Consider the following 13,659-nt stretch of genomic DNA (forward strand, 5'->3'; position numbering starts at 1 on the left):
AACTGGCTTTAAGTAATATTTACCAGTGAGTATTACTCCTCTTAAGAAAATGCTCATAATAGCAACTGTATTTGGGCTCTAAAAATACTACTCTCCCACTGCACACACACTACTAGCAACAGAGGTTCAACTGGAAGTCTTGAAAGGAATGCTTCTGTGTTACGAAATATCTACAGATCCTTTAGAACTGTGTTAAATTTACTTAAATAGAACATGTTCACAATCGTGCTGTACTTAGACTTCAGGATTCTTCTGAATCACAGAAGAATGTTTGTATTTTTAAACGATACCAAGAGGGGCCCCCACAGTCACTGGAATTTGTGGAGACGTAGAAAGCACAACTAAAACCTACCTAACGTTGATTCTGTGCCATTTGTAAGTTTCTCAAGAAAGTATTAGACTGCCTTATTTATTACAGCCCATGTTAATATAGTCAGGTGACTTAGCGTTATAGTCTATTATTTCTGCATTCATGAATTAACTTTTTTTTTTTTAATTTTTTTTTAACGTTTATTTATTTTTGAGACAGAGAGAGGACAGAGTATGAACAGGGGAGGGTCAGAGAGAGGGAGACAGAGAATCGGAAGCAGGCTCCAGGCTCTGAGCTGTCAGCACAGAGCCCGACGCGGGGCTCGAACTCACGGACCGCGAGATCATGACCTGAGCCGAAGTGGCCGCTTAACCGACTGAGCCACCCAGGCGCCCCTAATGAATTAACTTTTTAAGTTCTGGGTACCCTAAGTTTCTATTCCACATGCAAGAATCCAGTCTCTGCTTGCTTATACTTTCTCAGTGATCGTCAAGGACTTTATGGAAAGACTAGTACACACCAGTTAGTAGTTTGTGAACTCCTTGAGAGCAGGGATCCAGTCTTATTTATCTGCATTAGACCTAGAACTTGGTGCCATGTCTTATATAGAATGGCCTAATGGGTGTTCTCTCATGTATTTGTTCAATTAATTTTTGTAAAGGAACTACAATTGCTTGAACTACTATTTATATACGAAGCATTGTGCTAGGCCATAATCTTCACAAAACTTGCAAGACACACACGTATGGGTTAAGCAATCTTTTGATGGCAAATAACAGCACATACACCAAAACCCAGCTTTGGTAACAGAAGGAATATATCAGCTAAAAAGTCCAGCAGTAGGTGGGGTTTCAGGTACAGTGTCAAGACTGCTGGGGCTGAATTTCTCTGCAGTTTCCTTAGCCCTGCCCTCTTTCATGTGTCAAATTCACTGTCAGCTGACCTCCTTCTGGTAGAATAATGGCTGCAACTGCTCTGAGACTCCCATCAACACTCGGCACCATATATAGGGATAGAGTGTTCCTTACAGTAGGAGAGTTAGTACATATCCCGAAAGTCCCCCTAAAATGTCTCTCCATACAGCTCTAGCCTAAATTGGGTGAAATGATTGGCTTACACCCATGAAAGTCAACTCTTAGAGGTAAGATTGGGTTCTCATCTTTGCCAGACTTCCACTGGCTGTGACATACGGGATTTTCCCAAGACAGCCAATGAGAGAACTGAAGCCTGGATAGGTAACTGACATAAGTCCACTAACCATATCGTTAACCCCGCTTAAGTCTCAGAGACTTCACGCGTTGCCTGAGGTGGAGAGTGGTTTCAAACTGGGTTCTGATTCTGAAGCGTGGCTTCTTTTCACTTCACATTGTATCACGTGATTGGAGAAACTACCGGAAAGCATAAAACATCATCCTTATCCTAACTTTAGAAAACTAAAACTGGGGGTGCCTGGGTGGCTCAATCGTTTAAGTGTCCAACCTCTGCTCAGATCATGATCTCCCAGTTGGTGAGTTTGCCCCAGATGAGGGGCTCTGTGCTGACTGCTCAAAGCCTGGAGCCTGCTTTGGATTCTGTGTCTCCTCCTCTCTCTGCCCCTCCCCCACTTGTGTGTGCACGCGAGCTCTCTCTCTCTCTCTCTCAAAAATAAATCAACATAAAGAAAAAGGAAGAAAACTAAAACTGAAGTAGTCCTAAAGTCCTAAGAAGAAATATAACTTAAATAGAATGCCTTCCCCACCCCATCCCCCAGCATGCCTCCTCCTTCCACATTTCCTAATGCACTAGAATCTTTCCCATCTTTCCAGTCCTAACCAAGTGCTCTCATACTTCCATGGCAGTGGTCCATGCTCCAAAATGATCTCCCTCTCTTAATTTTCATTGAACATCCAAGTCTTTAGATGTTAGATGAAACAATTCCCCATTAATAATAATAATGCAGAACAACCACTTCTGGGGACATTTGCAACACCCATCATGGTACTTGGTGGACACAACCCCTCACACTCCTTGCCCCCAAGAATCTCTCCAGGAGGAATTTCAAGGGAGAGAGATACCAAAAAGTAGGTGAGAATTTTGTTGCAGACAAACCCTCCCAGAATCCCTGGGCTCCAACTCTGAAAGTGATTGTTTTCCTTACCTCCGCGCATGAGCCTCCTGGAGTGCCCAACTGTCTTCCCTCGAAAAGCGTAGACTTCTTCCCAAGAGTCTTGTCTTCTTCCTAGAGTGCTCCCATTGGAGCCTCTTCTTGTCCTACTCCCATACATTTTCAAACATTTTTTTATATTTAAGAGTTGCCATTTGATTAGTGTTTTTGTGTGTTTGCGTGTGATGGCTGTTTCATTTTCTGCTGGTTCTTTTCTCTAGTGTGCTTAACCTAATAATAATTATCTTCACTTAAAAAAGACTTCCGGGAGCATCTGGGTGGCTCAGTCAGTTAAGCGTCCGTCTCTTGATTTCGGTTCAGATCATGATCTCACAGTTTGTGGGTTCAAGCCCCACATTGGGCTCTGTGCTGACAGCGTGGAGTGTGCTTGGTCCTTTGTCTCCATCTCTCTGCCCCTCCCCCCCCACTCTCTCTCTCTTTCTCAAATAAATAAATAAATAAAATTTTTAAAAAGGATTCGAGATTCAAATTGCCTTTGAATATGATTTTATCCTCCCCACCCCTCCAAAACAAACAGGTTTCACTTCCCTAACGTGGTTAAACACAACAAGAACTGACAAGAGAAGAAAGACTGAAAGCCCAGTATGCCTAAAAAGCCTAGAAATTCATCTTTTTAAGAATGATACGCCTTGGAATTTACTCATTAAAATGTCACTCAGCTCTTTCTCAGTCATGCAAAGCCAACCACAACTGAATTCTAAATTCAGGAACCTGGAATGGGGTTCAGTGGTACATTTTTGTTGAAGCCCTAATGGCTTCAGGGGGAAAAAAGGGAAGTTACAATATCTCAAATTGGCAGCGTGCGTCTGGCCAGATCTAGTTTGGGCTGGTGAGAGCCAGACTGAGGATTCTTCAGGACTCTTTTAAGAGAGCCAGAATTAGACTATGGGTTTTAGGTTACTGACCCTGGCTTTGATGCATGCCGGCGACTAGAAGTCTGTGTTTAATTGTTTTACCCTCCTAAGCCTCGCCAGTGTTTCCCCCTGCGTTGCAATCGCAAACATGTTTGCCATTTAGCTGCCTGCATCTAGGACATCCCTTCCCGCCCACTACCCACGCATAGAAATACTGCTCTTTCAATATTCTGAGCTGTTCAGCCACTGCAGAATCAACCCACACGCAGTAACTGTTAAAGTACTGATTATGTCCTCCTTAGACTCTGATACGTTAAATTCTGTTGTTTTTCCTAATTGAATGCAACATTTTACATATTTACAGCCTTTTCTCTGAGATGGATTTTAAAAGACTCTTAAGGACCTCTGCAAGGCAACTTCGCAATTGTGAGAATTTTGCATAATTCTTATTCCTAGCAGAATAGGGTTTCTTTTAAGAAAAGAAAAACTGGAATTATATAAACCAGGGAATTTCACATACGGGTGGCAATTCCCTTGGACGTAACCATTTAAACTGAAATTAACTAACTGATGGGTGTGGTTCTGTCTGCCAACTTTGTAGAGCATTCCCTAAATTCATAATGTGACACTACACTGGGGGTGGGGAACCCAGAGTGTATGTGGTAGCTGTGGGGCAGATTGAGTGCTCCTATTAAGAGCTCCTGCACACTGTCACTGGCTGAATATAGAGTATTCTCCCTGCCCACTCAAGAAAAGGCAAGGCCAGCCTGAAACAGAGAATCAGAACTGGGTAGCAGTTAAGGACGGAATCACAAGATAGAAGTTTGGAACACAGGCTACGAGTTTTAAAATTTATACAAAAGGGCAATTTGACACCATTGTACGTTTCTAGGAATCATGTGTGAAATTTGATTATTGGTTCCTCTTAAGTATCAAAGCAGCAATCTTAGAGCATTTTTTTTTTGCATACGTAAAACTTAATTGCTATTTTTAGATCAAAGTTATGTGAAGAAAGTCTGGGTGGGCTGAATCCTGCCTCTCCAACTTTCATGAAACATTTATTATTAAGAGTCAGTCAGTGCTGAGTACAGGGAGATAACAGGAAAAGCAAGAAAGATGTCTACGTTTGAGGAGCTCTGTCTAGTATGAAAGAAAATCTTTAAACAAATAGTAAACATCTAGCATAATAAGTTCTACAATGGAGACACTCCAGCAAAGACTGACCCACAATGAAAATGATTTAGTGTTAAGATAGAAGGGGTGTTTAAAGGGGATCAGTGTTTAAGCAATCAGGTTAAAGATGGATCATTTTCTGTTATGAAACCTTCAGTTCCCTATGTAACCTTGTAACTTCAGGGTATGGATAACGAATCCTCAAATAACGTGGCCTTCTGTGTATCCTTCTTTACTTTCTTAAAATGGTTATTTGTTTTTGAGAGGGAAAGAGACAGAACATGAAGGGGGAGGGGCAGAGAGAGAGAGAGAGGAAGACACAGAATGTGAAACAGGCTCCAGGCTCCAAGATGTCAGCACAGAGACCCACGGGGTGCTTGAACCTATGAACCACGAAATCATGACCTGAGCCATAGTCAGACACCTAACTGACTGAGCCACCCAGGCGTCCCTCTCTGTGTATCCTTGTTTCCCATATCAGGACCCCTAGGTCCCCACTGGTCTGCTCTAAGGCCAATCCTGTAGTATTCAATCAAAATGAATTTAAGATCTCTGATTTGACTCCCAGTGAACATCCTACATCAGAGCAAAATGGGCTTGAAAAGGTTGAGAGGAGGGGCAGTGTGCTAGACCTTCACTGAGAGCCCTCAGATTAAAAAAAAGTACATTTCTATCTACGGAGCGCTAAACATGTTGTCATCTAATTCAAACCTATGAGGTGAGGGGCACCTAGGTGGCTCAGTTACGCGCTGACTTCGTTTCAGGTCATGATCTTGCGGCTCCTGAGTTTGAGTCCCTCGTCGGGCTCTGTGCTGACAGCTTGGAGTCTGGAGCCTGCTTCAGATTCTGTGTCTCCCTCTCTCTGGGCCCCTCCTTTGCTCATGCTCATGCTCATGCTCATGCTCATGCTCTGTCTCTCTCTTTCTCAAAAATAGAATAAACATTGGGGCCCTTGGTGGCTCAGTTTGGTTAAGCATCTGACTTCAGCTCAGGTCATGATCTCGCAGTTTGTGAGTTTGAGCCCTGCATCGGGCTCTGTGCTGACAGCTCAGAGCCTGGAACCTGCTTCGGATTCTATGTGTGTGTGTGTGTGTGTGTGTGTGTGTGTGTGTGTGTCTCTCTCTCTGCCCCTCCCCCTCTTGCACTCTGTCTCTGTCTCTCAAAAATAAATAAACATTAAAAAAATAAAATAAAATAACGTTTAAAATTTTTTTAAAAATAACAAAACTGTGAGGTTATGTTAAGTTTCAGAGAGGTGCAGTAGCCTAAAATCACTCAGGCAGTATTAGAGCTGAGGCTCTAACACGCTTTCTCTGACCTCGAAGGTGGATGGGCCCATTCTAACCAGTCGGGCAGAATTACTTTCAGAGAGAATGACATTTTTGTTGATTGTTTCCTTTGCTGTGCAGAAGCTTTTTATGATGTAGTCCCAATCATTTGTTTTTTGCTTTTTTTTCCCTTGCCTGAGGAGACATATCTAGAAAGAAGCTGCTGTGGCCAATGTCTAAGAGGTTACTGCCTGTGTTCTCTTCCAGGACTTTTATGGTTTCAGGTCTCACATTGAAGTCTTCATTCCATTTTGAATTTATTTTTGTGTATGGTGTAAGAAAGCCGTCTACTTTCATTCTTTGCCATGTAGCTGGCCACTTATCCCAAACCATTTGTTGAAGAGACTGTCTTTTTCCCATTGGATATTCTTTCTGGCTTTGATGAAGGGATAACGAAGAGGTGGTGTGTGTGTGTGTGTGTGTGTGTGTGTGTATATATTATGTATATATACATATATTGTATATATACAATATGTAATATACATATATATATGTATGTATACATATACATATGTAATATATGTATATATACAAATATATATGTATATAGGGACGCCTGGGTGGCTCAGTCGGTTAAGCGTCCGACTTCGCCTCAGGTCATGATCTCCCAGTTTGTGAGTTCGAGCCCCGCGTCGGGCTCTGTGCTGACAGCTCGGAGCCTGGAGCCTGCTTCAGATTCTATGTCTCCTTCTCTCTCTGCCCCTCCCCCGCTTGTGCTCTGCGTCTCTCTGTCCATCAAAAATAAATAAAATATTAAAGTATATATATATATCTTTGTATATATACATTACATGTATGTAATATATATAATGGAATATTAACCAGTCATAAAAAGAATGAAATCTTGCCATTTGCAATGATATGGATGGAACTAGAGAGTATTATGTTAAGTAAAATCAGTCAAAGAAAGACAAATACCATATGATTTCACTCCTATGTGGAATTTAAGAGACAAAACAAACAAGCAAAGTGGGGGGGAAGAGAGAGAGAGAGAAGCAAACTAAGAAATCGTCTCCACTAGAGAGAACAAACTGATGGTTACCAGGAGGGGGGTGGGGGTGGGGGATGGGTGAAACAGGTGACGGGGATGAAGGAGGGCACTTGTCGTGATGAAACCGGGTGATGAACGGAAGTGTTGAATCACTATAGCGTATACCTGAAACTAATATAACACTGCGCTAACTAACTGGAACTTAAATAAAAACTTCAAAAAATAAAAATAATAAATAAAATATTAATATCTAATGAGAAAAAAGAAAGAAAGAATGACATCGCATCCTGTTTCTTTCTTTTTTTTTTTTTTTGAGAGAGAGAGAAAGAGAGCAAGAGACCCAAGTGGGGGAAGGACAGAGGGAGAGGGAGAGAGAGAATCTCTCAGGCCTGGAGCCTGAGGCAGAGCTCAATCTCATGAAAGTGAGACCATGACCTTTGCCAAAATCACAAGTTGAAGGCTTAACCGACTGAATCATCCATGCACCCCTGCATCATGTTTCTTAAACTGGGCGGTCAGTACATTGGAGATCATTATTTGGTATTTCTTTAAACTTTACATGTATTATTATTAGGATTTTATGTCTATTCAATATTTAACTAAAGCAAATTTAAAAGGTAGAGTTAAATGGGAATATTGGAATAGCCAAGACTGTATAAAGAGGTGTTCCTGCATTAAAAAAAAGAGAGAGAAAATTTGGCAAATAGTCATTTGGCCTCAGTAGGATCCCACCAGGAATATCAAAAGTGTTCTGATGAGAGAAACACTATGCTGGGAAATCTAGAAGCAATCAGAGAGCTCCAGAGGAGTTTTCTGGAAGAGAACAGGGCACCAGGTACCCACTGGAAGTGAAGGAAATCACCCAAGCCTAGCAAGAAGCAAATCAGGGCTCAAGTCCAACTCAGATCCAGGAAATAAGATAAGGTCATGGTCAACAGAAACTGGAACCTCAGAAACAAGAAGGTAGGACCTCAAGAGCAAGGCAGAGCCTATGCTAGAACTAAACCATAAGGCATAGCCTAACTAAAGCAAGAACTCCTCAATGCCTAGTCCTCTCAAAGCTAACTAGAGTTTTAAAATCCTTTTTGGGTGGTGGAAAAAGTGGGGAAAGAGTAGGGAAGAGCTGAGGACAGTGTCGAGTATATAGGGCTATGAAGGTATGGGCACAATGATTATAACAAGTCCTAAAATGTTAGAGGGAGAAAAATACTGCCTGTAGGGGATATCTCTTGGTTTGTCCCTGCCCTTCTGGTAATAGTTTCCTGCTTCCTTTTGAGACCCCCTCCCCATTCCCCAAGAATAAAGGCATAATAATATATCCATCAAAGAGCCTTGCCCGCCCTAGGTCCAGAGCCCTACCTAGGTAAATCGTACTCTCTCTCTCTCTCTCTCTCTCTCTCTTTCTCTCAGCATTTGAATCTGAAAGGAAAGCAGGAGGGATGAAAAATAATCGATGCTGTTTCACTCCTGAATCTGGACTTCAGTGGGACACCTAGATCACCAACACTGCTTTGATTTCAGTCCTTACTGAAGTCTGTATCGTCAGTATTTCCTGGATTTTGGAAATAGCCGTCTCCCTCCAGTGAATGACTTCTCCTTTAGATGAGCTGAGGTCGTATCTGTTGCCTGCAACCAAAGGAGTGTCAGTGATTCAGCACTGAAGAGGAGAGTAAGATTCTGGTTCTTTTCGGAATTAGCCTTCCCAAAGGTAAAGTGGGGTTCAATGTCCTTGCAGTTTAGAGGGCCCCAAAAAACCGCCTTCTACCTGCAGAACGGTATTTCTTCAGGAGCCTACTAAGGAAGGCAGATTCTTCCATCTCAACCTCCTCCTACCCCACTTTCTGACACAGCTAAAGAATACGTTCTCCAAAGCCCAAAATTGCTTAAGCCTTGACCTAGTTCTTTAGGATCTCTTTAAAATTTAAAACATGTCTAAGTTCATAGGCTTGCTAAATAGTCTCTTTCATGCTCAAAGTTTGAAAGGAACGTCAGATCTAAAATAAATGCATCATCATACAAACAATATATTTTCCTATGTACTGAAATTGAGTGAAAATTACTGTGAACAGGTAAGTATTTTTAGCTTAAATTTGATCAGGCTAAACATGACCGTTTTACCATCAATGTGATCAGGAAAATGACATTTTTCTTATGAAAAAGCTACAGAGGAAAATAATCCTTTTGATATCCATTATGAAAGCTTTTTTTCAAAATGCATACCATTTAAGAATTTACAAACTTGTATAGACACGATCATTTTTGTCCACGCCTTTGATTCAATCGCAACATTTTCATTGTAAAAATTCGGAAAGCCGTAAATGGCGAAGATAGAACAATGGGCCCAAACCTGCAAAGAGGAAACTGAAGTTATTCATAATCGTTCTCACTGGCAATCAATATGGTATTGATTTTCTATTCTTGTTCCTCTTGCAGTAATGTCCTTGGCTTGAAACTCAACCCAAGCTAGGAAATATCAGCAAATAAAGCAATTTCCAACCTAAGGAAATGGAAAGAGAAAACAAGACAGCAAAAGCCTGGATCTACTTCAGAGATGAAAATAACTGTCTGCTGTCAGTTAATTCTACTGGTCAGAAAACAGTGGCAAGGTGACCCAGGCTACAAGTAGGGCCCGTGTGAACTTCCGGGTTTCATTCTGATCTACAGCTAAAGACTACACCAGTATCCTAACAGAAGCATCTCCAGTGGCCAAGAGTAATCCAGGTCTCGATGGATTCACATCACCACTGCTACAAAATCTACTCCAAATGCACACCCCTCTGGCCGTGAGTCAATGGCATTATCTGAGTACGTGAGGAAAAGTAGCGTCTCATTCAAATTTAAAAGGAATTGATCAAATTGGGAAAATTTTCAACTATCATGCATTAAAGCGCAAACCATTTAAGAAGCCCTGGGGAAATTCATTCCAGAAGTGGAGCACCGTAATTTCTTACAAAATGGAACATGTTGAGGCCTACATTAAGCAATTCACAGATAAAGATCAAAGCCCACATTTCCAACTGGGAAAACTGGATTCAAGATAAAGGAACATCAAATCACAGAGTTTTGCTTGGTACGTGTCAGTTGAGTAGTTTTGGGGCAATTCAATAAAAATGACTTTCCAGGGACAAGCTGTGGTTGCTTTCTTGATTTTATAATACTGTTTTTCATCATTATTAACCAAATCCAAGAGTTCCTACACACACAAAGCAGACATGGCAGAAGATGAACCGTGTCTGCCTCTAAAGCACAGAAGCAGTTGTAAGACATCTGCTTTTAAATATTTCTTTCCTTCGGTTTCTTTTCTAAAATATAGTTTCTGGGAAACATTTACTGTGTAACAAGGCTTCCGTCCAAGAGAAGACCACAATTATTTGACATCAAAGGTACTAAGATGGGTCGCTTAAATAATCGCCAAAGAACTTTTCAAAATAGAACCATGAAAAGATCGTTTCATTTTCCAGAATGCAACATTTGGATCATGAGTCACATCAACTTTCCCAAAGCAAGGCTTCTTGTAACCACATAGGAAATGTATATATCTTGTTGCAAATGGTAGAGTCCTATAGCCGGAAAGGCTTAAAATCCAACTTGGCAGGTAAGGGGTGCAACCCATGTCAAAAAGGAAAAAGTCAACAGCACCACACCCACGCTGAAATCTGCAAAGTCCGTAAGGGTGGTTCCCTCTACTCAGGCATGCTCACCCTCTTGTCAAGCATCTCTCTTCAGAATCTTCCAGACTGGTGACAGAGTGATTTCCTGAACTACGCCTACACTGACTTCCTTCTGCCAAAGCATGGAATAAACCTGACAGCTCTTTTCCCTTCAGCCCACCTCTGTTACATGCACGAAAAACAAAAACCAAAACCACCCTAAGCTTTGTAAGCACATACCTTTTAATTAATTACAGTAACTCTGACGTGACACTGAGGGATAAGTAATTATTCAGATATTTTTCTGTGCTGGAGTTTTCTACAGTCATAGAATCATGGAGCCCGAAGTGACCTGCAAATTACACAAATATATTGCTTTGGCTAAAACACACATTTAAATGACTATGTAATATGCCCTCATTTATGTAGAAGGCAAATGGTTCGTGTTAATTATTTTTGAATTAGGCGATGGTCCGTTAGAGTACATGATAGTAATTAGATGTCAAACATATAAGTGAATGAGAGCTGTTAGGCCGTTTGTGGTAGATCTGATGTTGGTATCAGATACCACTGAACTAGATGACCCCACATCACATCTTCTGGGCACTCTGGAACATACCATCCTTTGAAGTAAAACAGGTACTTAATGGGAATGCAGGCAATGCAACGCTTTCTGTCAGGTATCATTTGATAGTCACACTGTAACTGGTAAGAAATTGGTAAGACGAGTGAACACAGGGAAACTCCTGGCAACAGATGCCGACGGAAATGCGGAGAGCCTGGGATCGGTTATCTGTTGTGCCAGGATTTATAAGCAAGTATTAAGACACGCTTCTCTGGCTGCCTATTCATTCAGATTTAATCATATGATCACCTGGAATGAAATATCCACTGAAGATCAGACCTTCCGCAGCCCCATGGCTAATGCCATAACACAATACACAGAGCCTGAGGTGAATGTTGACATGTCCAGTGTCTCCTGGATCCTTTATGCTTCCTGTCCTAGTGTAACTTTCCTTAGCATACCCATTTCACTCTCCCAAGGGTCCTGGCACGGACAATGAGTCTCAGGCTCAACCTAGGATAAGGATTGAGGAAAACCGGACAAAAGAGTTGCTCCATTTGGTTCCCAAAGGCTTGAAGTTGGTGAATGACAGCAAATTCCTACAGCTGGGCTTACAAAACACACACACACACACAATCTTCCATCTCTTTAAGTTGCTGGACTAAAATGGCCAGACATAAAATTCAGAATTTGATCTGGTGGGCTGTTGAATCATGTCCATGGAATCCACAGCTCTTCTCCATCTCTTGTGTGACAATTAGAGCAGTTGTGGAAAAAGAGTGGATCTATAAGGAGAGCAATGAGGATACGTGGAAGGCGGAGAATTTCTCAAAGGGTAGTCTCTTTCCTCCTTGGATAAGTCTGCAACCATCTTGCTTGAAGCGTTTGTAATAGCCTTACCTGAGGAAGTTTTCACGCAAGGGAAATCTGAGTCCCTGTGCCTGACCTCCACCGACCCTGATAATCTCCAAGCCTATAATTAGAGCCTGTAGAGAATAGCCCTCAGAGATTCTATTTGATTTCTATTAACAACAGCAATACCCCCTCTGGGCCTGGAGAGGCCTGCTTTCAGCTCCCAGAATGACCACAGATTTTCACCTACAAGTCTCAGACCGGAGTCCATACACGTGTATCCCTAACGCATGGAGAGAAGGCATGATGCCTTGAAGAAAGCACCCTGTAATATGCTAGTACGTTCTATGATTTTGTTTCCAGCTCTCCACAAAGGAAATTATTCATTCACCAGAACGACTGCGCAATGAGGAGAGGGAAATACCCCGTCCTCTCAGGGGTTGTTGGACATTGGCTCTGAGCTAACACTAATTTTCGGGAACGCTAATTTTGTGGAGACTGTTGGTGTGGTCCACTGGTGAGAATGGAGGCTAAAAGAGATCAGGTAATGACGATAGTTGCGACCCGAATCCAGCTTGAGGAGGCCCAGCATGTTCCTGATCACATCCGATGATTTTCCTGGTTCCCAAGTGCACTATCCGTACAGATAACCTCAACAATTGACCAAATCCCGGCACTGGATTCCTGACCCTTGAGGCACCAAAATGTGTTTTTCCTGCATAATCATTAAGAGTACTCCGTTCACTATCAAAAATACACTGGTTTTAGTGATACATTGTGTGGTCACCCCAGCCTATTGTGGTAGGAAGGACCCAGGAAAACTCTTAGAACTTCCTCTTCCCATCAGAAAGTAAATTGAAAGCCATATCATATCCTTGGGAGGAGGCTGGGAAAGGTGGGGTAGAAATACAAAGTTAACTGCTACCCTCAAAGACTTAAAAGAAGCAGCGTTGGCTCGTTTGACCCATGCAGAAATCACCTGAGTCTCCCAAATGTGTCTTAAACATTCTCACCCAGTTGATGATCGCGAACTGAATCTGTTTTTCAAATCAAAGAGGCCCATCCAGACATCATTTCTTTACTGGAGCAAATAAAAACAGTTTTGGGTTTACGTCTATTGATCTCACCAATGCTATTTCAATAAATAAGCTCAGAAGGTGATTATCACTTGGCAGGAGCCTAGTATACTGATCCTGTCTCAGGAGTACAGGAGCTCTTGAACTCTATGCCAATTTGGCCATAGCGTCCTTGATGGTCTCATCATTTCAGAGGGCACCACGCTCGTCGAATATATCTTGTTTCCTGCTGAGAATACCCAGTAATAGAAAGTAGCAATGACTTTCGATGGGCCTCTCACCTGTCTGAGGTACATAGGGATATCCTTGTCAATATGAAAGACAACTTAATACACCTTGCATCGGACAGCGGTAAACAAAAAGTTGTAACACTTGACAAGCCTCATTGGGTTTTGGAAGTAACATATGATACAGGTGTGCTCCTTTGATTCATTTACAAGAAAGCCCAAGTGGCTGCGAATTTTGAGCGGAACGTGGGATCTGAGAAGGCTAGAAAATGTAAGTTTTGCAGTAGGCAGCTCTTTATGACCTAGTGAATCCAGAAGGACTCAAAAATTCCGCAGCAGATTGGAATGCTGTCTAAATCCTATGAAAATTCCAATAAACAAACCACCGTAGAGGCCCCTAGGGTGTTTGAGTGTAAGCACATACTCTTTGACCAGTAATACTTCTCCGTTTGAGAAACAGCTGTTGGCT

At 41.9% G+C, this 13,659-nt stretch overlaps 1 long non-coding RNA gene across 1 annotated transcript; it reads right to left on the reverse strand.

The window, feature by feature from the left end:
- Nucleotides 1-9,083: 9,083 nt before the first annotated feature.
- LOC128778368 (uncharacterized) lies at nt 9,084-13,452 on the reverse strand. The gene is made up of 3 exons (XR_008423975.1): nt 13,245-13,452; nt 10,711-10,822; nt 9,084-9,167 (listed from the first exon to the last, which is right to left on the reverse strand). It is a non-coding gene; the product is annotated as an uncharacterized LOC128778368 (long non-coding RNA).
- Nucleotides 13,453-13,659: the final 207 nt, after the last annotated feature.

Source organism: Panthera pardus, unplaced genomic scaffold (genome assembly GCF_024362965.1).
Source record: "Panthera pardus isolate Hobbes unplaced genomic scaffold, ASM2436296v1 HiC_scaffold_2, whole genome shotgun sequence".
Taxonomy (NCBI): domain Eukaryota; kingdom Metazoa; phylum Chordata; class Mammalia; order Carnivora; family Felidae; genus Panthera; species Panthera pardus.